We start from the raw sequence: 26,238 nt of genomic DNA, 5'->3' as shown, positions 1-26,238 counted from the left end.
TTTTTTTTTTTTTTTTTTTTTTTTTTTCTTTTTCTCTTCTGGGTAGAGGAGTATGTAAATAATATAAGAAGTATAAGTGTACCAGTGAGTCAAACATTATTTTTTCCCAGGATTTGTTATTTGCATTAAGGTATAACATATTACTAATGCTACATAAGTCATTAGTTCAGTTTCTCCATTCAGATAAATCCCAAGAGATTAGAGTAAAATCTCGCAGCTGTCCATTAAACAGCAGGAAACATATGGTTACAGAAATGTAGTTATATTTTGATAAGTTTATTTTTGAAAGACACTGAAATTAAAATGATTCTATTGGATGTATTCCCATTTTATACACATGTACTTCTACTTTGCTTAGAGTGCCTATAGAGTAGTATCTTCCTGCTATAATGTCCTGGATTTTATGAACAAAGTTGACAGTCAAGAAAATTACTGTGTAATGACTAAATAGCTTCCGTCCATCCTCATTTATTTCTGAAACATGAGAAAAACATCACAGATGCACGCTACATTGTTCAGAGAACATACATATGCATTTAAGTCACTTACATTATACGTTTTAGTGATGTAATTGTGAAATATGTTCTTTTTACATTCCTAATTATGGAGCAGAACAGATGGCAAAGACTTAGTTCAAAGTAATATATATCCATTAAAATAAACGACGTTGCCAACCATTCATCAGTGATAGAAGAGTTTACTACTTCCTTGGAATATAATTAGGCACTACTCTGGACTGCAAAAAATGTAATTATTTCAAAGTTTATTTTCTGTAGTCATTTACAGTCAAAATTAGTTAGAAAGCTGTTTGAAAGCTTGCATTATCAGGTGCGACACATTTTAGCATGGATTTGTCATTTGACAGCATGAGATAGTTTGCAGGGAATGTGACTCTGAGCAAGGACTACGAGTGACATTTATTTTGGCTCTGTGGGTGACTCGTCGTGTTTACACCACTGTAAGTTACTGAAAGCTAAACTCTTCTTTTGAGTAACAGGTTGCAGGAAGGATGTGGACCCTGAACGGTCCAATCCCGAGGCAGTCCTGGGAAGGATCCCTGCTGTACCTGCTGGAAGGGCAGAGTGCCCAGTGCTGGCAGGCTGGCACATTTTGCTAAGTGCTGGGGAGTGGTGTGCTGGGCTACGAGTGAGTCTTCCCAATCACAGTTTATGTAGCATCACTGACTCCGCTCGGCATTCAGAGTCCCTAGGCACAGCGCCCCGTTGCTGGGGTGCTCCCACTGAAGGCAGTAACAAGCAGTTCAGGCAACGTGCTGTGCAGGGACGCCAACCCCTTTCTTCCTGCAGATGTAATGGGGGTAAGTGCCTCTGAAAAGTAATCCAGAAGCCTTGAGAAAAATGCCCATCTCTTTAAACTAACTTTATAAAGAGCTGTGTTTTGACAGTTTGATGAAGGTAAATTCATTCCTTCATTTCTTGACATTAGATGCTGTAGCAGGTATTTAAGTGCTGTACAGCTCAATGTTTTCTCAGAGTGCCCATACCTGGCTCTTCTGCTGGGGCAAAAGGCTAAAAGGAAGCCCCTACGCCTGAGGCTACAGTCACACTTGTAAATTGAAAAGTCCTGGGGAATTTTCCCAGGCCCTAGAACTCAAATTTTCTACATCATTAAATTGCTAGTACAGTCCCCAGCATGGTTTTGGCTTGAGCTAAATAGCATTTTCCTAAGCAATTCCTGGGCACGGGGGAGAAATTTGCCTGGGCCAGAGACACTGTTTGCAGCCAGGGAGTTTGCATGCAGCCATCTTCTTGCAGACCAGAGGTTGCTGGTCTCTTGGCCATGGTCTGCTGGTTGGTTTGGCAGAAAGGTTTCTGTGTATTTACTTTGCTTGTATACATAGCTAAGTTAGATTAGTTAGCCTGAGTTACCGTATTGCAGAGGACAAAAAACAGAAAAAACCCGAACTTTAGATAAGCAGGAGGATAATTTGTTGACATTTATAATAGATGGTGATCTGTGGGAGCTCCTATCAGAAGCTCCATTCAGGAGCAGCACAGCAACTCATCACTTTCCATTGTCTCCGAATGCACGCAATAATCAGCATGTACCTGTTCGTGGTGAAGCTACTTGTGGGCCTAGAGCCTTCGTCACAAGTTGTAGTTTGCACTCAGACCCTCTATATTTGGTATAAACAGTATTCACTTAAACACACGTCTGAAATAATCTGTAGATAACAACTATTTTTTCCAAGCTGGCTGCCCATATGCACGGCTGGAACTAATGAACAGCTTTGAATGCGAGACTGTCTGTGACGTGATTATAAACAGATCCTTCTGTATTTAAAATACAACCTGAGTATAAATATAATTTTCTTTACTCTGGCAATGATTTAGACGCTGTACATCACTAGCCTCCTGAACTTTACGTAATTATTGCTTTGTAGAATGACTGCTGCGATAATTTCTTGGATTATGGAATTTTTTTGGTCACCCTGTGGTGATATTTGCTCTGCCTTAGCAATATGAAGGCACCTTGTCTTTGCAAAAAGATGATTGCAGGAATTATAAATCTTCTGTCTAAGTGGAACTAATTACTGAAATGAATCAAAACCCTTTCTGCTAATGCAGTGCTAGTCTAAATCCTCCACCAACTAATCAGGAAGAGTTCTGCCATGGATTTCAGTGCTTGAAGGATCAGTAAAAACTAATAATAATAATAATCCATGGTTTTCATTCTTCAATTGCTTATTAATTATAAGCAAGAGTGGTAATAGACGTGAGGCAAAGTCAATGGGTTCAATGTGACAGCTAGTCATTATTGAGAGATCTGTTCTTATGATGTGTTTCCAGAGTTCCACAGAAGCCCGTGGAGAGTTCTGAAAGTTCCCACAGCTTTCACGGTTGGTTGTTCTTAGTAGTAAAAATATATACAATACAATAGAACGCGAGTGCAATGCAGTGCAACACAATGCAATGCAGTGTGATGCAATACAACATGATACGATACAATACAGTACAGAACAACACAATGCAATGCAGTGCCATATGATACAACACAAAACTTAGGCCACACAAGTTTCTATTTGATCACTCTGCTGGTATTGCTGAATTGGTGGGAGCATGTTCTGTACCATCTTGGGTGTTTCTTTTGATTCAAACTGGCTTGAGAAATGCTTTAAAAAGATAAGTCTGAAAAGGTATTCTTAACAGAGGAAATTTAACTCCGCTCAGATGGCTAAGTCTCCCAGATCTGCATGTGAATCTTCCACCCTTTCATGTGCAAAATTGATCTCAGCAGCCTCTAGTAAACCTCTTTCTTCCCATTCTTAGTCTCTGTAGATGTCTCCTGGATAGCATTCTGACTCTTTTCTGTAGACGATGATCCACCTATACAGGCATATAATTGAGTTGTATATAATTTCTCATGTGAGATTATATATATGTAATTTCTTATCCTGCCATCCAGGTTTGGGGCAAAACAGTTAATATACTTCTCGGCAAAGCTAGTTGGTTTTCATTTCATCTTTCTGGACAGTTTCGCATTGGGAAATTTTGACAGATTGGTATTGCGAAAAGCTTGCATGGACCCAGAGCTGGAGTTTGAGGAAAAAGAGTATATGCCCCCAAAGGAATAAGCCCTATTCTCATCAAAAATGCTGTGGGAACAAAAAAATAAGGAGGTCAACAAGATGATTTTTATGACAGAGTCCTTCTTTGACTCCCCTTCCATTGCTTTTTAATCAGGAAGGATAATAAAATAAAATCAAGTATGGATAATGCATCCCCATCACATGTATATCCAGAAAGTCTTTTTACCAGGTCTCTTTAATAATTTTTATATATATATTTTTAATATATATATGTTAACATACTCCACAGATGGTGATTATGCTTCACCTCTGGAACAGTTACTGGTTTTGATTAGATGCATCTGTTCATTTCTTCTTTGCCTTTAGTACTTCTTTCCACACTTCAGGAATTCCAAAGAACTTTGGCTACTTTTGTCACTCTTTTCTCACAGGAGTGTGTTTACTGAAAGGCAGATTTATCATACATAAGGGCAGAAGTTAATTTCAAAGTGGGAAAAGGAAGTTTATAGTACTGCCTGCATCACAACAGTCACCGTTTTGAGCAATACTTTATCAGAAAATTCTTTGGAAGAAGAATTGCAGAATTGCTAGACAAAAAGTTTCAAGACATTAGTCCTGAGTAACATGCTCTAGCTCTAGGCAATCCTGCTTCAGCAGGGGAGTTGGACTAGATGATCTCTATGGTCCCTTCCAACTCTAGAAATTCAGTGAAATTCAGTGAAATTTTTTTTCTGTTCTTTTACCATTGTATCTGAGCTGTTCTGTATTATCTGGTATATCTAACAAACCACTCAGATCACTACTGACCTATGTGCATGGATTTTCAACAGACAGCCCCCATGTAGGTGGCAGATGCTGCCTATCTTGCTTGCAGCTTGGTGATTTGTTATGATGTTTGTCTTTCTGCTTTACAGTTAACTGTGATTCCCAGAAATACAGTTTGTACCAAGATTTTTATCAAGCCAGCCAGAAAAATCAGATGGAAGTGGGTTAAAAAGGAGTAAAACATGTAGAGAGATTATTAAAAATCCACCATGGCAAACAGTGTCACCAAGAAATGCACTACACAACTGAAATTAATTACAGTTTATATTGATTTTAATGGCAGAAGAACATGTTGACTAACAAACAGAAGAGCACTGTCCTGCAACACATTGTTCAGACATCACTGTGAAATACAACAAGGTAAAAAACCATGGGATTAACTTTGGTGTGTGTTTACATTTAGACAGTGCAATTCAAGCTGTGACCCACAAGACAGAGATACCAAATGGTTCACTATGTCAATAAAGGACCACAGTGACTTTTGTTTCTAGATTGTGAGAGAAGTATTAAACTTACTGCCACTGAAGGGTTCTTAAACCCTGACATGAGTTGGTGATTTCAGGTGGCTTCTTTCAGAAAAGAGCTTATATGTGACCAGAATCTTATCATAACTACACTTGACAAGTAATACATGTTTCAGGTGTGTTGAAATAAAATTAACCCTCTCTGAAGAAGGAGAATCTTTCCTAAATATCATCATTTTTAGCCCCAAATCTTGTCCTCAGGAGAAGAGTTTTACCATGATTTCTTCCATGGTCCCAAGAGAAGCTCTGCTTTTTAAAATCTGGCTCTGAAAATTAATGTTTCTGTCCTGTGTAAGTAGCTCATGTTGCTGTTTCCATTGTACCCTTATATTGATTTGCTTAAACTGTCTCTGCTGTATCTTCTTGAGCATTATATTAGCTTAAAGATGCTAAGAAGAAATATTATGAGCTCGTAGATACATTCTGTCGTTGAGACGACAATGAAAGATTAAAACAATTCATAAAATCATCTGAGGTCTGAAACCTGAAACTCTACTTTTCATGTCTTGTAGGAAAGCTTCATTTCCTTTAATTGATACAGAGTTTTGTTTTTACCATGCAAACTTCTGTGCCAACATGATGTCACAGAATGGTTGAGGTTGGCAGAGGTTGGCAGAGACCTCTGGAGGTCATCTTGTCCAAACCCCCTGCTGAAGTAGGGTCACTTAGAGTCAGTTGCCCAGATCCATCTCCAGACAGCTTCTGAATATTTGCAGGGATAGAGGCTCCACAACCTCTCTGGGTAACTTGTGACATATCATAAGAGTGACTGGCATGTAATGAGTATTAAACTAATTATTACATGATTATTTATGAACAAATGACATGAGAACATAACAAACTGCTATGAGAGTAGCCAAAGGAACACCAAGTGTAACGCCAGACACTGGTACAAAAAAGCCCAATAAACCAACCGATCATATCTCTGTTGTACTAATAGGTAACCTAATACTAATAGGTATTAGTTAGAGTTTTATCCCCATACTATTTTGGTACTTACGACTTTTTCCTGATTTAGTGGTAGTTTATTACATTTGACAATTTTCTTCTCCCCTTTGTCTTACATCCTCTCAGGCATGGATTTTGAACGATGGTACCTTCTGTCTCCTAACATTCTGAAAATTCTACCTCTCTTTTATGGCTATCGTTTACATACATGGTGAGTGTGAGGATCACTTATGTTTAATTTATTCTTTCTATGTGGATGTGGTCTGATATTCTCAGCATTTTGAAGTTTCAGAGAGGATGGTCTGCTCCCCTCTGCTAAGAGAATGAATCTGTTGAGCCAATGTTTGCTACCAACCATAAACTAAACTGGATTACAAGTTTTTTCCTATTTGGTTTTGCAGTAAACAATATAATCGCTCTTTTGTTTAAGATGGCATCAAAAATATTTGTTTTCTCCTCTGTTGATTAATGGAAGCTTTTCTTACAGTTTTTTGGGTTTTGTTGTTTCTTGGTTTTTTTGTTTTGTTTTGTTTTTTCTTTAATATATTATCAATAGGATCTATATTGCTAAAAGGAAACATTTATTTCACTTGCTATAAATTTATCCTTATTTTAGTATAATACCCAATTTTACAAGTATTTGTGTCTATATTTTCAACATTCCTGTGATCATTTAGAGCAGACCAAGTATGGCAACTGTAAGAAATTTAGATTTATTTTTTTTTTAAATGACTGTTAAACTAGCACTGTAATTTTTTTCTGTATATCTCTAAGAACTGAGCATATATGCTGAGGAATCTCAGTGCCCTTTACATGGAATTAAGCTCATCCATTGCATAACTGAGTTGAATCATGCACAATGAACTATGACATGCATAGAAAACAAAGTAAAATTCTCAAGTGTGATTCTAGAGAAGAGCAAACAAAGCTCAATACAAAAAACTGAACCAAACCAAACCAAAGCTTTTTCCCAGATGAAAATAAGTTAAATCCTTTAAAAATCAGGAAAGAAAATATTTCTATATAAAGGATTGCCTCTTTGTTTATTGACTTAGTATGACTGATCTGTTGTAGCACCAACATTTCATATTTTGCAATTTAAAATCTCATGGAAAAAGAGGTAAAGAAAGTGCCTTAAATAGCTCAGAAATGGCAAATGACCTGAGAACAACTATTAGGTTAAAAAAAACCTAAAACACAAATCTAACAATGATATTTCTCTCCTGCCCTGTTTTACAGATACCTATAGATATCATCGACTGCTGATGCTATTAGACTTTGTGCTGACTCTGTGTCTGCAGTGGGAATACTGGCAGGCAGCACCGTATCAGCAGTCTGAAATTGCATACAGACAACTATAAAAATGAATGCCTCCTCTTAGGTGCAAGTTTATTTATTATGGGAAAGCGTAACATGAAGGGCACGTGACCTTATGGATAAATTTGATACAGTTGTGTAGTCTTTCAATATGTGGACTTGCACTCTATTTAAAAGGAAGATTGGAAGCACGTTTGACAGTGCATGCTGATAATGATTCACTTTACATGAAACACCTGGTCCAACTCAAAGAAGACTAGTGTTCAGATTAGTCTAGCATGAGAAGGGATCAAGCTATCTCTTAGTGTGTACAGTATTTAGCTAGGAATAAACAAAGCTAAAGGTTCTTAAGAGTTTCTCAACCTATTTAAATAACGTAAAGACCACACTGAAGTGCCATGAGTAATCTTAAACACCCGATGCCTAATGCAGAGCCTGCTGAATTCAATAGAAAAATACTATTTGCTGTCAGTGGGTTTGAAAACAGTTCCTTGAAATCATTAAGCCAATTCTGACTGGTTTATTTCTTCTGCTGTATGACCAGACCAGACTTTTATGCTTCTATATCTAACAGTGTTATTAGAGAATCTGCTCATGCAAGTTCCAGAGCCCAACAAATGGAAACCAAAAGGCAAATTCAGTCATGATGTAAAGAGAACTGAGAGGTGAGGGAAGACAGAGATCAGAACAGCTATGAGAAAAGGAAGTGCACGTCAGATCAGATGTTGTGGTGGAGGGATGATGGCCAAAGAATTTCCATGCCCCTTAGTGAATCTATGTTAATGAAAACCATTGACCTTAAATATGCTTCATGGGGGGAGTGAAGGACTCTTCTGATGCACATAATTGGTTGTACTTTGACTGTAGCTTGGGCTCAAGGGCTAAATCTACACTCTACTTGAACTAGTCCTGTGGGCTGACTAGTCCCACAGGTGTCCTATCAGTGTTTGCAAATCCCACGTCTGAAAATGTGGAAGGCCCTTCCAGGGGCTTCCATTGGCTGTCTTGTCTGCACAGCATGACTGCATGGCATTGCTTGACAATACGTGAAAGTGATATGAGCAGCATAGAACTGCAGGAAAATTTTACCACACGCTCTAAACCCAGTCTGAAGAATATACCTGATAAAACCAGGATAGACATGATGAAAATGATCTAGAGTCTAGTCTTGAGCCTGCTATTAAAATGCAGAACTAAGCTTGAGACACCTTCTGGTGTAGTGAGTTGGCCTATCTCACCTACCACCTTCACAAATAGGAGAGTAGATCCATGCTAAAGTGCTGGAGATCATCAGTGCCTTGTCTCCCCATCTCAAAGGCCTGGAGTTCTCCAACTGTATCAGTCTGTAAGTAGGGGCTTAGATGTATCTCATCTGAGCAATACCAGGATAAGGTTTGGAACAGTGCTTAGACAAATTGTAAATTGCTAATCAGATTTTGTCAAAAATATTTAAAGGTTTATAATAACTGATACACTTATTTATTAATAGATAGTAACTTTAAATACATGCTGGACATACTGAAGAAAGTCCAGCAAAAGGCCGCAAAGACGATTATGGAACTGGAACATCTCTTCTGTGAGGAAAGGCTGTGAGACCTGGAACTCTAGCCTGGAGAAGACTCAGAGGGGAATCCTATCAATGTGTGTAAATACGTGAAGGGAGAGTATAAAGAAGATGGAGCCAGGCTCCTTTCAGTGTTGCCCAGTGACAGAACAAAAGGCAGTGGGTATAAACTGAAACACAGGTGGCTCCATCTGAACACCAGGAAACACTTTTTTACTGTGCGAGTGGCCAAGCACTGTAACAAGTTACCCAGAGGGGCTGTGGAGTCTCCAACCTTGGAGAAGTTAAAAAGCGGTCTGAATGTGGTTCTGGGCAACTGGCTCTAGGTGGCCCTGCTTGAGCAGGGGGGGTGACCTAGAGGACCTCCAGAAGGCCCTTCCAACCTCAACCATTATGGGGTTCTCCGATTCTGAATTCATGGGAGTGAATATGCTCAAACTTATATTGCAATTTCACTGTGGAAATAGAGAAGCACAAGTTCATAGTGTTCTCCTCCATAGTCTTCTCCTTTAAATGCACACATGAAAATAAAAGATAAGGATGCATTTTTTAACAATGGTAGTTCCAAAATGTGAGTATTAGTTTCCAGTGGAATCAGAAAGGCAGAACTAAATTCATAAATGAATCAACTCTGTTACATTGTTCTCCATCTATATTCATGTCTTTGGAAGAATCTGTTTCTGCCATTGTTTCACTGTTTCATTGTTTCATTTATCTCATCTGTTCCTACCCAATTTGAAAGTGTAGTAGGAACAGTGGATTACTCTGTAGAATTGATTAGTTGACAATAGGGATAAGGCTTGTCTTTTATTTACTCCTGGTGCATTTCTAAATTTTCATGTGCCTTGTCAGGTTCTTTTTTAAAAATTACATTTCTCAGGAAAATGTTATACTAAAATGACTAAATTCCACAAGACAGTAAACTGAATGATTGAGCTGAATGAACAAAGAAACAAATTATATAGTAGGTTAATGACACTCCCCAAAACTTGGGTGAAAAGCTAAAGCAGGAGTGGAATACTAATCAGAAGCTGCTCTCTAACCAACAATTATATATGCTTGTGAAAAATACTACTTTTACATTACATTAAATCTCTCTTTTTTTTTTTTTTAGTTGCAGCAGCAATGGTTTCTTAAAGTTTATTTCTTACTAAGCAAGAGAAATATTTGATCCATAATAAGCCATTATTGAGCGTGAAGGAACTAAATACAAAATGTATTTCATGCAGTGAGCACTGCTGTATCTAAGAGGCTCTGAATGTGGATCCATGCTTACACAAGGGTGTGGCTGTATATGGCAATTTGAGGCAATTTGGCATTTCCCTCCGTGTCAATAGTGTACTGCTTGTTTCTAGCAGACAAGTGTCTGCGCTGCAGAAACCACCATAACGTCCTGCAGTAACTGACCCCCTTGTTGGCAGTGGCAGCAGAGCGCAAGGAGGGAACGAAGGTGGAGATAATTACCCTGGCTCCACAGAGGTCGGGCCTGGGAAATGTTTGTGGGGTAGCGTCTGCTGGAGTAGACTGGGCTTTAGCTAACACAAAGATTTCATACAGCAGATTTCCACCACTGAAGTTATCTTTCTGGTCCCTTTCAAGAAATCTGAAGTAACCTATTTATTTTTTAACAGTGCACTGGTCACAGATATTACAGTGCTGGTGCTATACTAGAGGTGTTCTTATTGAAAGGTTTAACTATTGCAGAGTCAACTGGGAGGTATCGTGGCATTCTCACTTGTGGATAACACAGCAAACTTCTGTAAACAAACAAAGAAAATTACATTTAACACCTTTTATTGACAGAATCCCAGAAACCCCTGTGCCAGTCCCAGCACACACACAGAGCAGGAGACAGTATTTCTCCTGATAAGAAAGACAGGCAGAAGATGGTGAGGGAAAATAGGGCATTAGGAAGGGAAGTGACTTGCTGAAGATCACCCAGAGTATTTATGGGAGAGCTGAGAAGAAAACATGTGTCTACTGACTTCTACTTTAGTCTCATATCCACTAGATTATGGGATTTTCATGCACTTCTACAATGGTATCATGTTAATGCTCTGCATATCCTTTATTTTTCAACTAATAGTCCTCACAAATTTCCTATGTGTCATGATTAGTGAACACATAATGACAATATCAACAGGTTACAGGTTAGATCCACCAATATGAGTGTATCCCAAGAAATAAATTAAAAGGGACAGGCACTGCAACTCTGCATGTCATTTAACAGATGAAAAGAAACAGATTTTTTTTAATTAAGAGTAATAAATGAATTTTATCATTCCTTAGTGGAAGATAAAATAAAATTGTGAAGTTCCCAACATCCTTGCCTTGGCAGGAAAGCACCTAATTCCCCAAGGTGTGGGTTCCTTGGGCACTCATGAAAACTGGACTCCTCGCTTTATAAAAGATAAATTTCTGAGGACATCATAAAAAAACCTTGGGAACAGAGCCCAGACTGTTTAGGGCTTGCAGTTTTTCAAGTCGCTTTGGCTTGCCAGCTGAATTTTGCCTTTTGAGAACCTTCCAAGTTACTAGTAAGAGGGTAGGAGGGTGAGCAGAAACTGGGCAAGAAATCTGAGGAATGTGTTGATTTCACTGAACTGGCATCTTCCAAGGGGAGAAAATTTTTACATAGGAACATTTCTGATCAGTCGGTTATGATTCGCTATACTGATGCAAAGAACTTTGAATTAACTTTTTATAGCATTACAAGTCTAGAGGCCAGTGACACACATATGTATGTGTGTGTCCACATTGCACAGAGGATAGATATACACCATTTTGATATGTGTTGCTTACAAAGACAATATAATACTTCTGTAGCAGCAACGGGGCTTGAAGAGTGTGATGACTACAATGCCATCAGTCCCCACACTACTCCACATCAGCAGGCCAATTCCGGAAGATATTTTTTTGCTGATTATTTGTTTTGAACATGATCTCTACATTAACAATCATTGCAAAAATACACATTGACCTTCATTAAAAAGTCAATTACCACATGAAACTAATTAATAAAGGAACAGTATTCTTAGAAATGGAAACGGTCAATGTTGCTTTCCTTTTTGATTTATATGAGTAATATCATACATGATTATTGTAATAAATTATGTTAATGGCAAATTTCTACAATTTATAAATGCACCTCTAACTAGTTCAGTCTGAAAAAGATAAATATGTCAAGAAATGATACTAATTCCCTTCCCTAAATATCATAAAATGTAAAGATATGATTTAAAATGTCACACTTGCAATCAGAGTAAAAACCCTACAATCAGGAATCTGCAATAAATATTTACATCATGTTTTTTGAAGATAGAGACAGTGCAAACATATTTCAAGCAGACTAAACATGTCTGGAATAAATTCTAAAAATAATTTCCTCTAAAGATAGGTTAATTGTTGTTTTATAGTGCAGGGTTACAGCTAACAGAGTCTTTCCCGACTGTGAGCTTCTAAAGCAGAGTATTTAGATAAGCGAGTGGTTTACTGTAACAGACACATATCTGCAAGCTGAGAAGACATGAGTAAAACCCAGATGCTGTAGGTTATATATCTGAATGGAAGTTGAAGAGGCATATCACAAAAAGTGTGTCTGTGGGGAAAGGTGTCATTACATTACTTCTGGTTTTGAACTACTGCTAGGGGTGAGAAACATCTGAGATGTCACAGAGGCGAAACTCACGCATGAGGCTGTACAACACAAGTGCTCCGTGGCACTGCTGAAGGCAGGGAAGGCAGGAAACCCCAACGGGCTCCCTCTGTGCCTCGGGGGAGAGCTCATGGGAGAGGAGTTGCATGTGGAAACCCAGCATCCTGCTCTGGTGGTGGGAATTCTTCAGTGCCTTGAGGACTGCTTATAGCTGATGAACACCACAGGGATGTGACCGTCCTATTTGCTTAGAGACTGAATTAATCAACCAGCTAAGGTACTTCCCCAAGCTAATATTTTTCTAAAAATATCAAAAACCCCACCAAAATAAAACAAAAAAACTACCATGGCTGGTAAAACTCCTGAAAATAAAGCATATTTTCTGGTCTTATTCAGAGTCTGGTGCCTGCAGATGTCACAGAAATACGTTTCTCTGTGATTTCATGTGCAAATCTGTCATCTCCTGCAGAACTATGACAATGCCTGCCATAAGATAGTGCACTTCCCATCGTTCAGTGATTTTGATCCCATCTGGCATGAAAAAGGGGATGGAAGCTTTTTGTCACATTAAAGTGTCTAGGCAAGCCTTGTTAGCAGGTGTGCTGCTCATTTTTTACAGTCATTGCTTATGACATTGCAGTAGGCCTTCCTGAGATAAGGTGCCTTGTCTGCTGTAGAGACTTGGATTGCCATCTCCCTGCCTTGGTTTTAATCCTCATTATGGTGCCTGTGTGAATGAGTCTGATCCCAAATGGTGCTGGAAAGAGTGGAGCTTTGTTAGCAAGTTTTCAGTTATTCAATTATCAGCTTCCACTGTAAGTACAATATAGCAGGTTTATCCTTCAGACCGTGAGGGTGGCAGCCTTGATGGGGAAAGAAGTTTTAGTTGGAGAGCAGTTAGCAGCTGAGTCAAGAGTGGTACTTCCAGAGGTGCGTGGGAAGAGCATACTTTGAGAGATAAATGAGGAAAGCGAACAGAAGTCTCAGCCTGCTGTCCTTAGAAATTAGTAGAAAGCTTGTCTTTGACTTCAGTGGACTCTGGCTAGGAATTTGTAGGCAACAGAGAAATGTCATGGATACTAATGCAGAGATTCTGTGTGTTTGCAGCAGAACTGGGAAGTGTGTCCTCTGGTTTGGATCTGACAGTGCTGAAGGGAACAAAGTCATGGTCTCCAGGTTGGGACATGGGAGATGGAAGGTAAAATAGAGGAATTTTTACTATTCTTAATTGATCATTGTATGCTTTTAATGGAGGAGTTTAAGAGATAAGGAAAAGTGAGCTTTGAGTAACATGACTCATGGTTTGTGCTAAGATCTGTAATGCGTTTATAAGAAATCTTCTCACCCCTATCATTTTTCTAAATCCTTGCAAGCATCAAATACAGAGCCAAAACTCACAAAATCAGATCAGAAATCAAGATTGGATCATTTGGAATTTTTTAACTCACTTTAAGTAGCAATATGTTTTGAAATATGTCTTGTCTATGTCAAGAAAAAATCACCACAGGAACCCAAATACATTTTTGTATTAATTATATAACCATACAATCAAGTAATGAAACACTGAATTGTTTGCCATGTGATTTTTTTTTAATACAGAAAACTACTTAGTAAAAATTAATTTAGCAATTTTTTGGGAACCAGATTGAAATATGTTTCCATAGACAACTGTTGCTGATATAATTTTTGCTTATTTATATTGATATGAGATGATAATATAATAAGTATTTTTACTATGTGTGATATTGCAGTATAGTATCAATATTTTTATTCTTCCTGTGTGCAACTGTTGCATTTTCTTCTATTAGATTAATCAATACAATTTTATTTTTACATATTAATTTATGATAAGAGCATTCTTCTTCAATTCATTTTTAAAAAGCTTAAAAATAATTTTTTCTGCTCTAATACTTTGTTCAAATAAAACAGAATTTTCTTTGTTTTCTTTCTTTATATTTGTAGCTCTTTCCATTACTGTTTTTAATTTGTAATGAGCAATATTTGTGCAGAGACATTTTGTTATGAGGACAGCTGAGCTCTGCCAAACATTGTCCTACTAGCTCAAGCTAGAATTGTGAGAAAACATTCCAGACTGTGCCCTTTTGAGTGACCATTTATTCCAAGTAGTGATAAAATAACTTCTTTCTAGCTGGTATTGCATAAATCAGAGTATTTCTCCACTAGTTTTTTTCTAAAAACAGAAGAAGATTATGTTTTTCCTCTGAAGTTTTTCTCCTCTAGAAATATAATGAAATGATGAAAAAATAATTGTACTATTGTAAATGATAATCAGTCATTGGAGAATCAATTAGTAAATACAAATTATAAAAATGACACAAATATACAAGTAAAGACAGTGTTCATCCATCATCTGCCCTTAGCACCTCAGTCTTGAATTCCTCATTGAAGATAATGGGAATTCTGATAAAAACAGAGGAATTTAGGAATATGACAGCATTTACAAGACAGGGAGAATCAAAACGCCAAGCTACACAGCTGGCTTAATGCAAAGGTACTCTTACTGTTCTACTTTTTTTTTTTTTTTTTTTTTTTTTTTTTTTCTTTAAATATACCCAGTGGAAGTGGCTATGGCAAGATAGCACCGTTCTTCATAACTGCAGTCTGGGAGACTATTTAAAAGCTAACAATACTTTGACACTAGATGCAGACCTGGTACAAAAAAATATATACACTCCGAGAGTATCAAGAATTTCTAAGATTATCAGAAAACATGTATTTGGCTAAAAAAGCTGATCTACTTCTAGCTGATTTACTATACAAGACAGCAACTGAGAAAATTCAGGATTTTCTGTTGCCCATAACTGACCGGTTTATAGTGGCAGCAGACTGGATTAACCAATATGGCACGTCTCCTCTCAGGAGACCAGCTTCCCTCTCGTCTTGTTATGGTGCCGACACAGTGGTCAGTTGAAAGGATCTGCAAAGAGAACTCATACTCTTTGAAAAGTCACTAATTACAAGGGAAGCAATTGCAATAGCTAAAGTTGCATACCTTTGAAATTGCTCAATTAACAGAATTGTCATCACAACTAAATGAAGCATTTTTAGCTTTGATCTTGTAGTCTTACTACTGAAGCAGTCTTTGTCTTCAGCTTGCGGTGCTTTACCCAGAAATGTCCACTGAATAATTACATCAACATTTCTTGTGATACTGACCATTAGAATTGAGAAAACAAAGGCAAAATATTTCCATAAGCATTCGAACTTTTAAATTCATATTTTGAACTATATTTCTTTCTACCTATACTCAGCTTTTGGGATCCTTTCAAGCGATCGTTTGATCCCTGGCAAAAGTTAGTGGAAAATAAATTTCAGAAATGCCTCACCCTTTATGGAGACATTACATTAAGGTTTTGTAAGTACTGGCTTGTCAAGCCAATCAGAGAACAGATTACTTGTCTATCAAATCTGGAAACAAAGCCCAACAACTTTCCTTCCCCATAGTTAAAATACATATTTGCAATCTGTCTATCGAATTAACCAATTTCAGCAGATTGAACAGCCTGACATTTGATAAAATCAGAATTGGGTCTCAAACGTCTACAGCAACAAAGCTGCATTGGGTCTGGCTGGAATGGAGTTTCCCCTCCTGATAGCTGCCCTCACAGTGCTGTGCTTTGTATTTGTAGCTAGAATGGTGCTGATGACATGCCAATGTTTTGGCCAGTGCTTCCATGGCTTCAGGGCTGTCTCTCCAACCCAGCTCCAAAGGCCAGTAGGCTGGGGTTGGGCAAAAGGTTGGGAAGGGACATAGCCAGGACAGCTGGCATAAACTGACCAAAGGGATATTACATATCACATGATGTCTGCTCAGCAATAAAAGCTGAAAGAAACAAGGTGAGGGGACATTTGTTACTATGGTGTTTGTATTCTGAAGCAACTGCTCTGTGTTCCTTCTTCCCAGGCAGTGGCTGGACATCGCCTGCTGATGCGAAGTAGAGAATAAATCTTTTGCTTTTCTTTGCTTCCACATGCCTTTGTTTTTCTTTATTAAGCTGCCTTTATCTCAACCCATGAGTTTTTCATCTTATTTTCTCTCCCTGTCCTGCTGGGGAGGGGAACTGAGAGACAGACTTGATGGCACCTGACGGACAGCCAAGGTCAACCCACCACAAAAGGACTGCACATTTTTACAGTGAATTACAAGTTGCTGTTCTAAGCTTTATTCCAGTCATCATAAATGTCAGGGGACTTCACACACTTCCAACAATATTCCAAGTCTTAAAGAGATCTGATTTCCTCTGCAGTCTCCCATTGAAACAAAGAAGGTCTGGAGTGTAATTATAACTTGGGGAGAAGCAAAGCCAATTCAAGTCTATGAAGAGTCACAGCCAATAGCCAGGAGATGGGAGAGCCTGCAAAGGAGATCTGGCAGTCCTGGAAGTCAGAACTGGGAACTCTGGAAGGCTGAAGAGCTCAGAGCAGGCAGCCAGGAGAAATGGCAGCATCAAGACAGAACACACCTAGTAGTGCTGGAGGCTGAAGTTACTTCCAACTCAGTAGTGCTGGAGGCTGAAGTTACTTCCAACGTACTCTACTGGAGTTTTTAGTACATAGAAATGACATCGTTCGCATTTCCACGTTTCTAGCCTAAATGAGTCTGATGGTTGAAAGTGCAAGTTCCACATGCTCTCTTGAGAAACTGAGAAACTGCTCTATTACCAAAAGTGAAACATCCCTGAAAGTATCAACCACAGAGCTCTTCATGCAGCATCGCAAAAATGCCTTGAGTAGGATGCCCAGACAAATTGCAGCTTGGGTACGTAGAATGAACACAAAGTCCTGGAGACAGAGAAGAGCTACCTCCTTCATGGAGAAGGCTCTTGCCAACACATACTAAGAGGCTTTTCAAGTAAAACATTCTGAAAAAGTGCAGTCATGAAGTCTGAGAAGCCCTACAGTTTGGAACTCCCCATGTGGCTGGTAGACAAGCACCCTTATCACATCATGTACCTTAAACAAATTTTGGCCAATAAATTCTAAGCAGACTTATGAATGGAGTCATGACTTGGGGTTGTAAGAGTTCTTTGAAGAACAAACAACCTTGCATTGTGGATCCATAGACAAAGTTAAAAATATATTAAAAAAACTAAACCAATTTTGAGGCAATTCCCTAAGTAAGCCAAGACTGAAAATATGTTTAAGCTACAGATGACCTATTTCAGGTCTTGTTAGAAAGTGCACCTACCAAAAGGGATATTCCACCCTTTTTCATCTCATGCAGCTTCTTGCTCCTACTGCCGTGATGATCCTACCTTATGCCAGCACAAACATCCAAGCAGTTGTGAAACGGACAGGACTGGGGTATCCAACCCATTTTCATTGTGCTGGGTTTTTTTGCAGTGGTACTAGTTCCCAGATAGTTTTGAGTGCATCTACACAAATGCTTAAAGCAGCCCAAGGGATATATGGTGTCATGAAACTGAGCAGGCTGATGGTAAGAAAAGGGTGGGATGGCCCTTTTCAGTCCCAACACTGCATCTTGCCATCTTAAACAGATCATGGAACTGGGCTGTAAAAGACATTTCCCTCAGGACACAGACATGCTGTGGGATGAGAAAACCCAGCCTCATGGCACTTAAATGGTCTGGAAGAGTGCATGCACATATCTTCTGCTGGACTGAGAACAGTGTTGTCAGACCAAAGTTGTGTATTGTATTTACTCCAGTTGAATTGTGCTAACTGAAACACATGAAATACTATCTTTGACTTTTTGACTGCATCAGTTGATGTCTGACAGAGATGAACTGGGCTGTTGTGTGTAGAATTTTTAATTGTATTCCCTAGGGAAATAAAAAGCGTATTTTTATGTCTTGTAGAGTAAAATACTATGAAATTGAATTAATCTATGCACATCGAATTGATACTGTGTTTACTACGCAAAATATCTTTCGGAGTATTTGGGAGCAGATTTGTGTAGACAGAATGGTATGCCCTCTGATAAAAATTTCTTGTAATTTATAATTTGAAGGTGTATGTTTATATTTAGAACTAAACTTCTAAATTTTCACATGTAGGCCTTATATAATCATGGGGTTTTATAAATATAATTCCTTGGCTATGCACATAGTTCCAAATGAATCTTTACACATTTCTAAGTGTTTTTATTAAGTGGATTATTTAAATATGGCATATCAAGAAAAAAAATAATAAGTGTATAGTGGCAGCAAGTTGTATTTTGATGATAACCTAGTAGCTAGAGTACTGACCAGGCTTATGGTCATCTTGGTTTTGCTCTGCAGATTAAGGCAAGTTAATTCTGCATGTGCCTCCTCTTCTCTTGCTATTTTTGTTATTTCTTGCTTGTGAACACTTCCATACAGATGCTATTTTACCACTTTGTGTACATAATGGTTGGCAAAATGTGTTCTGGCTTTTAGCTGGGGAATCTAGACATGAATAAATAATGCTAATACTGTATAGTTGCCTCTCTACATTGTTTTCCATGGGTTGAAGAATAATAACAGCTCATCAGGAGGCTCCCAGCTTCTTTGTGAAACACAGGCTGGTCGTGCAAGTGGGATTTGTAGAGACCTGGCACAGGTGGCTGCAGGTGACTATTAACCCCATATCAGCCCCATATCATTTATGTATCCTTCTCTGTGACTCAGGAATAGGGCATGCACAAGAACTGCTCAGGATCCTGTGCTATTATATGCTGGTTTCCTAATTCACTAGGTAGTGAGGAGTGTACACATATGGGTGAGAGAGACACGTTTGCTGGGAAAATTAGAGTTTCAAAACAAGTTGGCTCTAGGGAAACCTTCTGGGAACTGGGTTGAAAAATGAAAGCAGTAAGTCAATGGGAAGGAGAATGAAAAGTTAGTACAGTTGTAAAAACACTTTTTTTCTCATTTAGCAGAAGGCGCTCAGCTGTTATGCACAAGTAATGCACAAAACAGAAAGAGAAGTAGTTCCCTGTCCTAGAATAAGGCATCATTATGAAAACTAAAATAAATAATGACAGTGGCGTAAACATCCATAAACGTGTAATGCTTCCTATTTCTTTAGAGAGAACTTACAGTTTCTGTAAAAATGTGTGCTTTATGTGCTCTCAAAACTTTTCACTGCAGAAAGCTTGATTAATTATTTCCAGGGAAGAATATAATTGCCTTTTCTGTTTTATTACAAAGCCTGTAATTTATTTTATAAGAATTTATGTTTTATACAGAATACCTTTTATTATCAAGAGTTCTTCTCACAGCAGAACTGGAAAGAAAGTTAGCAGGCATAAAAAACAGAGATAGAAAACCAGCTGCAGTTCCCTGCCATAGAACTGGCTGCTCTCCACAGCAGAGTGTTTCAGGCTTTCTGCAGAATGCTCCAAAGGGCTCAATACACTGATCTGTTACTGGGAGTGGCATAAAAGTGCCAGTGATTCAGTGCATAAAATGCCCACACAGCAATGGGTTGGTCTTCCCCTGTTTCCTTTCCTGATATTAGTTCTATGTATTCCCTTTGTTAATTTTATCCTATGCACCCTAAATAATATATATCCCACCCAGTATTCTCAGACTGCTGTTATGTCTCAATTACAATGTTTCTGAGCCAGACTAGGTTTTTTAAACCTTTCTTAGTAAATTGGCACTTAGTCATTCTCTGCTTTGACAAAATCTTGCTGGTAACATGGATGTAGGAACTGAATACGCTGTTTGAGTTTCTCTTTTCACTATAGCTGCACAGGAGATCTGCCTCTGTGATGTGTACATGCATAGGTAATCTTAGAAAACAATTTCTAGTGGTTTATAGTTCCAGCTGCTATAAAACATAAATAACTAGGCAATCCTTCACAGTGAAGCAATGTCATATCTTCTAGATCAGAGAAGGGGAAAAAAATCCCATGTAACATATTTTAAAAAAGTCTTTCTTTACGTAAGTTATTCTTTCAACCAAATGGTTTCTGGCCTTTGCCTATGTTGCTGATGATAATTGATGATGATCCAATGGCATCCACAATGTGCTCATGATTTTGAAATGCAGAGGTAGAAATAGGAGCTGTCTGGGTCAGTGATTGTGTAATAAAAGATGGAGTAATTATTCTAATGGTTCAGGTCAAATTTGGTGAAGTGCTGGTTCAGCCTGACCATTTTATATAGGAGTAGTAGCAAGAGCTGAAGCTACTATGCACTCAGACTTTCAAAGCAGAGATACCAAGTTGCTACATGTCACTGGACCTCTTCTGCTTGTGTAAATGGCCAGCTGGTTGCTTGATGGCTCCTATGGAGGCTTCTCCATGGGTCCACTACCATTGCAAATGTGCCTCTGTCTGTCAAAGAGAATATGGAAAAGCTCAGCAAACCATGGAATAACAGCATCCTCCATCCTCAGTATAAGGAATAACCATTGCAGCCCAAAAAACTGAGGAGACACAAGTAAGTGCTTAGGATCATTTATATATTGTAAGCAGAAAATGTAGTTGCCCTCTTCAATTGGCAAATTGAGGTCCCTTGGTAATGCAGTTGCATTTATATCATTTTATGGTGATGACTGCTGAAGAGAGCACTTTTTTCCTGCTAGCTTCCTTAATACAAGAAGCAACATACTCTTAATGCAGATTTCTTTGATATACTGCAGTATCTCACAAATCTCTGTAGGGATTTAAATGTTCAGCAGTAAAACTATTTTGTCAGTTCTGAACTCTTACATGAAACCTAACCTCCATAACTCCCTCAGACCCTGCAAATCAAGAATGAAAAGCAGACAAGCTATTTTAATTGGAGGGTACCTAATAACATTTTTTCATTTATGCGTTTCTCCAGAATATAGGTATTCCTTTAAGAACTCTAAATTATATTTTGTTACATCTCACTTAAATGGATATTGAAATCATGATGATGATAAAATGCTGCACTGGTCCTCTGGCAGTAGTATTTTCTAATATAATTGATATCAAAATTGTATATAGCATGAAGTCTAACTACCGTTGTCATGATCTTACACATTTGTCATAAAGAAAATATGATAAACCAGACTTACATAACTTAGAGTGATGCATAGTTGACCTTATTAGACAGTTTCTTGAGGTGTGACAGCAGACTAATACTTTCATGTGAGCAATGCAGATAATAAAGGTCAAGGAATGAAGATGACAACAACAAATCTGACTTCAGCACTGTAAAGCGAAAGCCATTAATGATAATGTATATTATTACAGCCAAGACATAATGTAGGGCTTGAAACTATGCAATGCAATTTATTTGATTTATTTCAATTTACTCTTATTTTATTTGTGCACTTAAGAATGGGGATAGGTTATATAATGGGGAAGCAGAAGGATATATTGTTCCTCACCCTTTCTTTCTCTAAAAGGCAGTTTACATTTTTTCCCATGGTTTGAATTACGTTTTAAAACAACGCAGCTAGAAAATTATTTGCATTTTTTCCGTGTTGAGCATAGCTCAGCTTAACTTCCTGTAATACAAAAAGCCTCGTGGCCTGTATATTAGAAGTCATAGATATGGAAGGAATTGACTTTTGTCTGAAGAATGAAGGTAGGGGTTGGAATTTCTGAGATGTTTTTTTTTCTTCTCTTTTTTTTAATATATTTTTTTATTTTTATTTTTTAGAAGTAACTCAGTAGGCCTGACCTAATCTAAAGATTTGTGTCAGCCTTGGAAGAAACTGTACTGCTATGCACCCTAACAGCCCTGGCACACAGCTCTGCTGATTCTCTGGGGGAGGCTTCTTGTGTTACAGCATCTCACAAGCTTTATCTTGTCTCCCTGGGAGAGTACCAGTGGGGTAGCCAGGGCAGCAGGATGGTGCACAGGTCTGTCAATCAGCTGTAACTCAGTTGTCTACCTGGCAATTTGAAGTAAACCTGCCAGAACTTGTCGCAGTTAAAATGAGCTGGGTTAGCAAAGATTAAGCAGTAGTATTTAAATGGTTTAAGATAAACTGCCTCATTGTCTTGTGTTGTCTGAAACAGATTAGGCAACACTCATAGACACAGCCTTGTTGTCAGGGCAGGCAGTAAGTTCAGGGTAGGGGTGATGATGGGCATGTGGGAACAGACACCTGCTCTAGTGGCACAGGAGAGGGTGTCTGTCCACAGCCAAAGGGTCCTTGGCTCATGGCTCTGTGCTCATTAATACCATGTCCACCCATTCCTGGCAGTGCAGATTTAAGCCACTTAACGCCTGACCGTGTTTCAGATGGGCACTGCTGAATCAGCACGTGATAGTTTTCACGTGCAGACAACCTCCCATTGCAGACTCCGCTGTCAGTGGTGACAAAGCAGTGAGGCTGGCTTCTTTGCTCTGGGAAACCCATCCTACTGTGTTGTGGGGGCGTTGGCATGGGGCTTCTGTAGGGGGTCTAGTTCTCGTCTCTGAAATTAGTCAGTATCTCATATATGGCATCTAATCATTGCCATCTACATCTTGAAGATGATGCAGTACACCATTTTCATCTCCTCAGTAAGTGGCAACAGCTGCATGAATCTATGCTTGACAGTGGTTGAGCAGCTGCTGCATGCAACTGGGGCAAGACTCTTTGCTCTAGAGACGTTTCCCTCATCCAATGATGGACCACACACAGCAAAGGAGGGCACATGTGGAGACGGAGTTGCAAAAGGCTGAACTTTGCAAGAAGTTTATTCTTTCTAGAAATGGTAGCCATTGATGATCTTAATGTTAAGGTGGTGTAGGAGGTAGCTAAGGTCAGACTGACAGCCAGCACCGAGAGCAGGCGTACTGTGGTTATTCAGAATCTAGACAATCCTGAGTCCCTCTAAGGACAGCACATAGGCGTTCTTCCAACTTGTTTCATGTGCTTTGCCCAAATGCCTGGGTACTGCTGCTCAGTTGTATTTATATAGTTTATATACTTTATATACTTGGCTCTCTCACCACAGCTCATGTTTTTTCTGATAGCACAGACCATCATGAGGAAAAGACATCACATTGCACCAGTCATGATAAATGTTTCACTGCGACCTGTGCTTGCCCTGGCCAGCTTTGTACAAAACTTCCACAGTTCTTGAGTGGCGTCTGTGTGTATATCTGTCTCAGGAGTGTGTACAATTGCTGACAGTCGTGCATGAAGGCTGCCAGGTGCACGATGTCAGCCCCAGTCAGGCCTGCGGAGCCATCACCCTTCCCCTTGGCAACCTGGCTTAATCCTCAGGCCCTGTTTCACAGACCCATTCACTGGCAGCTTCAGTGATCAGCAGGATCAGTTCAGCTACCATCCAAGCTGATGATTATGGTATATACATCCTCAGGACATTGTCCTCTCTACCATTTGTGACACTGGTGTCAGTATCCTTTTGAGGATCCTGTCATCTGCTCTCTTTTGGCAATACTCCAGGGATGCCATTTCCTTCTAAGATAATTGCAGTAATGTCTGGCTTGTTGAATTGTCCCTCCCTCTTTCAGCACAACAGCAGCAATCTATGGATAATCCTGAGAAGCGTCTGGAGGATGTTACTGTACCACTTCAGGCTAAAGATCAGTTCCAGTTTTTCAGCTTTTGAAGTATTAGCAGAAATCCCTTACATAATCAATGACTTTTTGATTAAGTATTAGACACAGATGTAAGCTGCAAACTATTCCAACTTACTTCATTTTACTGACTTTTTCCCCCATTTTAGTTCAAGCAATTCTGATTAGGAAGAACAGTGGTTGGTACTTCTGCAAGTGTGTGCATGTGATTTCTGCAATGGAAATGGTAAGCTGCAGGGGTGAAAGGAGGCGAGAGGAAAGGGATAGCATGGACGTTTAGGTTGCTGAGTACAACACGTAGTTTGTGGCACAGCCTAGCCAAAACCACTGGAGCAAGGCAGAGCACAAAAGTCCAGGTCCTCAGGCTGCATGGCTGGTCTGGAGCGTGGCTTGAAGTGCTAGCCTATCATTCTGGCAGCCTGCCCAGACCCTGGCTGTGTTCCCAGGGAAAGAGAAAACCTGGAAAAAAACACCCCCCAAAACAACAGGCAAAAAGTAAACAACAATCAGCCCTGGAATAAGGTTTTCTTGCCTGAGGGGTGGTGCTGGGATACATCCTGGGGATATGGATTCAAAGCCAGTTCTGCTACCACCAGTTCTTTGCTACCCGGGGACCTTATCTCACCTGATCTCCCACAAAAGCTTAATCAGCCTCAGAGACATCTGGAATCCCAAATGCTATTGTATTCCACAACTATCTTTGTATCCTAATTTAAGATACAGACAAGTTTCATGTAAAATAAAGTAGCGATCACAGACTCTGTGGCTATGGGAGTAAATTAAACATGTCTGGGAATGTTCTAGGTAGCAGGGCCAAGAGCTAGTAAACAGCCATCACCTCCAGAAGGCAGGAGAATGGTTTATTGGGAATTGTCACTGGATAGTTACAGCTGCTAAATGACATCAGAGAATTTGGGGGGATTGTGGTAACTAGCATGTGCCAAATCTCTGCTGGGGAAAACTCAGTTTACTACTAAAGGAGGCCAAATTCACATGAACTCTTTAATTTATTAGTACAGACACATCCAGGGCATCCAGTATATTCCTTGTCTCCATTGTACCTCCATGTAGAGCCTTGTTCTTGATTCTTTGTTGGTTCAGCTTCCTTTGGTGTCCGTACTGAAGTGTTTATATAAGAATGATACAATAAACTGAGGAGTTCTGCATATTGCCAAGTCAAGTTATTTTGTATGTTGGACCCGTTGGACAGAGTGTCCCATTCTTCTGCCTGGGACCATTTTGAATGATGATAAATGGTTCCACATAAACACCATTGCCATACACATGGTTTCAAATATGGCTGTCTTAGAGCCTGTCTCTGATACTGGGCAGGTACGAGCACAGCATTGCTGGAAGTTGAGGGTGGGTCTTAGGCAAAAACCATTTATGTCAGCAAAATCTGAGGAAAATGTCCAAAGTAGAGTCACTGAGGTTGCATTAACCTTTGCATATTTTGTCCAAAGAACTCCAGTGTGTCTATGTGGGGGACGATGCTTGACCGTGCTTTCATTCGGGATGCTGTGTCCTTACCTAATTGTGTTATACAAGTAATGATCCAGTGAAGTAGAACCCTGGCATGGAGCCTAACTGCAAACCATTTAAGAGTGTAAAACATAGAAATAATATAATTTACTTTGCATTATTGGGAAGAACTTTTTCACTTTAAAGAGCTTTTATTGATTTGTAGAAGAAAGAGAGGGAAGAAAACCCATATACAGTCAGCTTCACATACATCTTCTAAACCTCTTACTGATACTGAGTAGCCCACTGAGTTCCACAGTTTTCAATAGGATCACTCACAGAGTAAGACTACTGTCTCTTTTCTCTCAGTAAGGCCAGTAACATTGAATAAAGAAATATATTAAGAAATAAATCTTTAAAATATCAAAAAGATACCTGCAAATTTTAAATAATTCTGTATAGCTAATATTATTACTTGGACTGATTATTCAATGAGCTCCCATACCCCCTAATCTATTTATTTTGAAGGGTTTCCATGTCTCTGCACAGAATAGAATTTCATTGTGTTAGAGTTGCCTGTTTGTTTGTAATTGAGTTTATTCCTACTCTTCAAAAACAACTTACTATTCAAACCCAGTGCTAGTTTTTCAGATTTGAGTCCTTATTCTGAGCCCAGCCTTTTTCTGGGGCCTTATTTCTTGGCTGGAAGTGGTGAAAGAGAACATTCAGCTACCAACTAGCACATCTGCCTTCTCTGTGTGTTTGGACATTACAGTTACTGAGCTGAGCTCTGGAGGGAACTATTTTTAGCCCTCATCACCAGAGAGGAGACTGCTGTTGGCTGGAGCGATTGAGGAAAGGCAATAATAAATCTAATCCAGAGGGATCCTGATGTAGGACGGGAAAACAGAATTCAGATGGCCTACTGA

The sequence above is a fragment of the Calidris pugnax genome, unplaced genomic scaffold, assembly GCF_001431845.1.
Source record: "Calidris pugnax isolate Ruff unplaced genomic scaffold, ASM143184v1 scaffold44, whole genome shotgun sequence".
NCBI classification, from domain to species: domain Eukaryota; kingdom Metazoa; phylum Chordata; class Aves; order Charadriiformes; family Scolopacidae; genus Calidris; species Calidris pugnax.
This window is presented reverse-complemented; position numbering follows the sequence as displayed.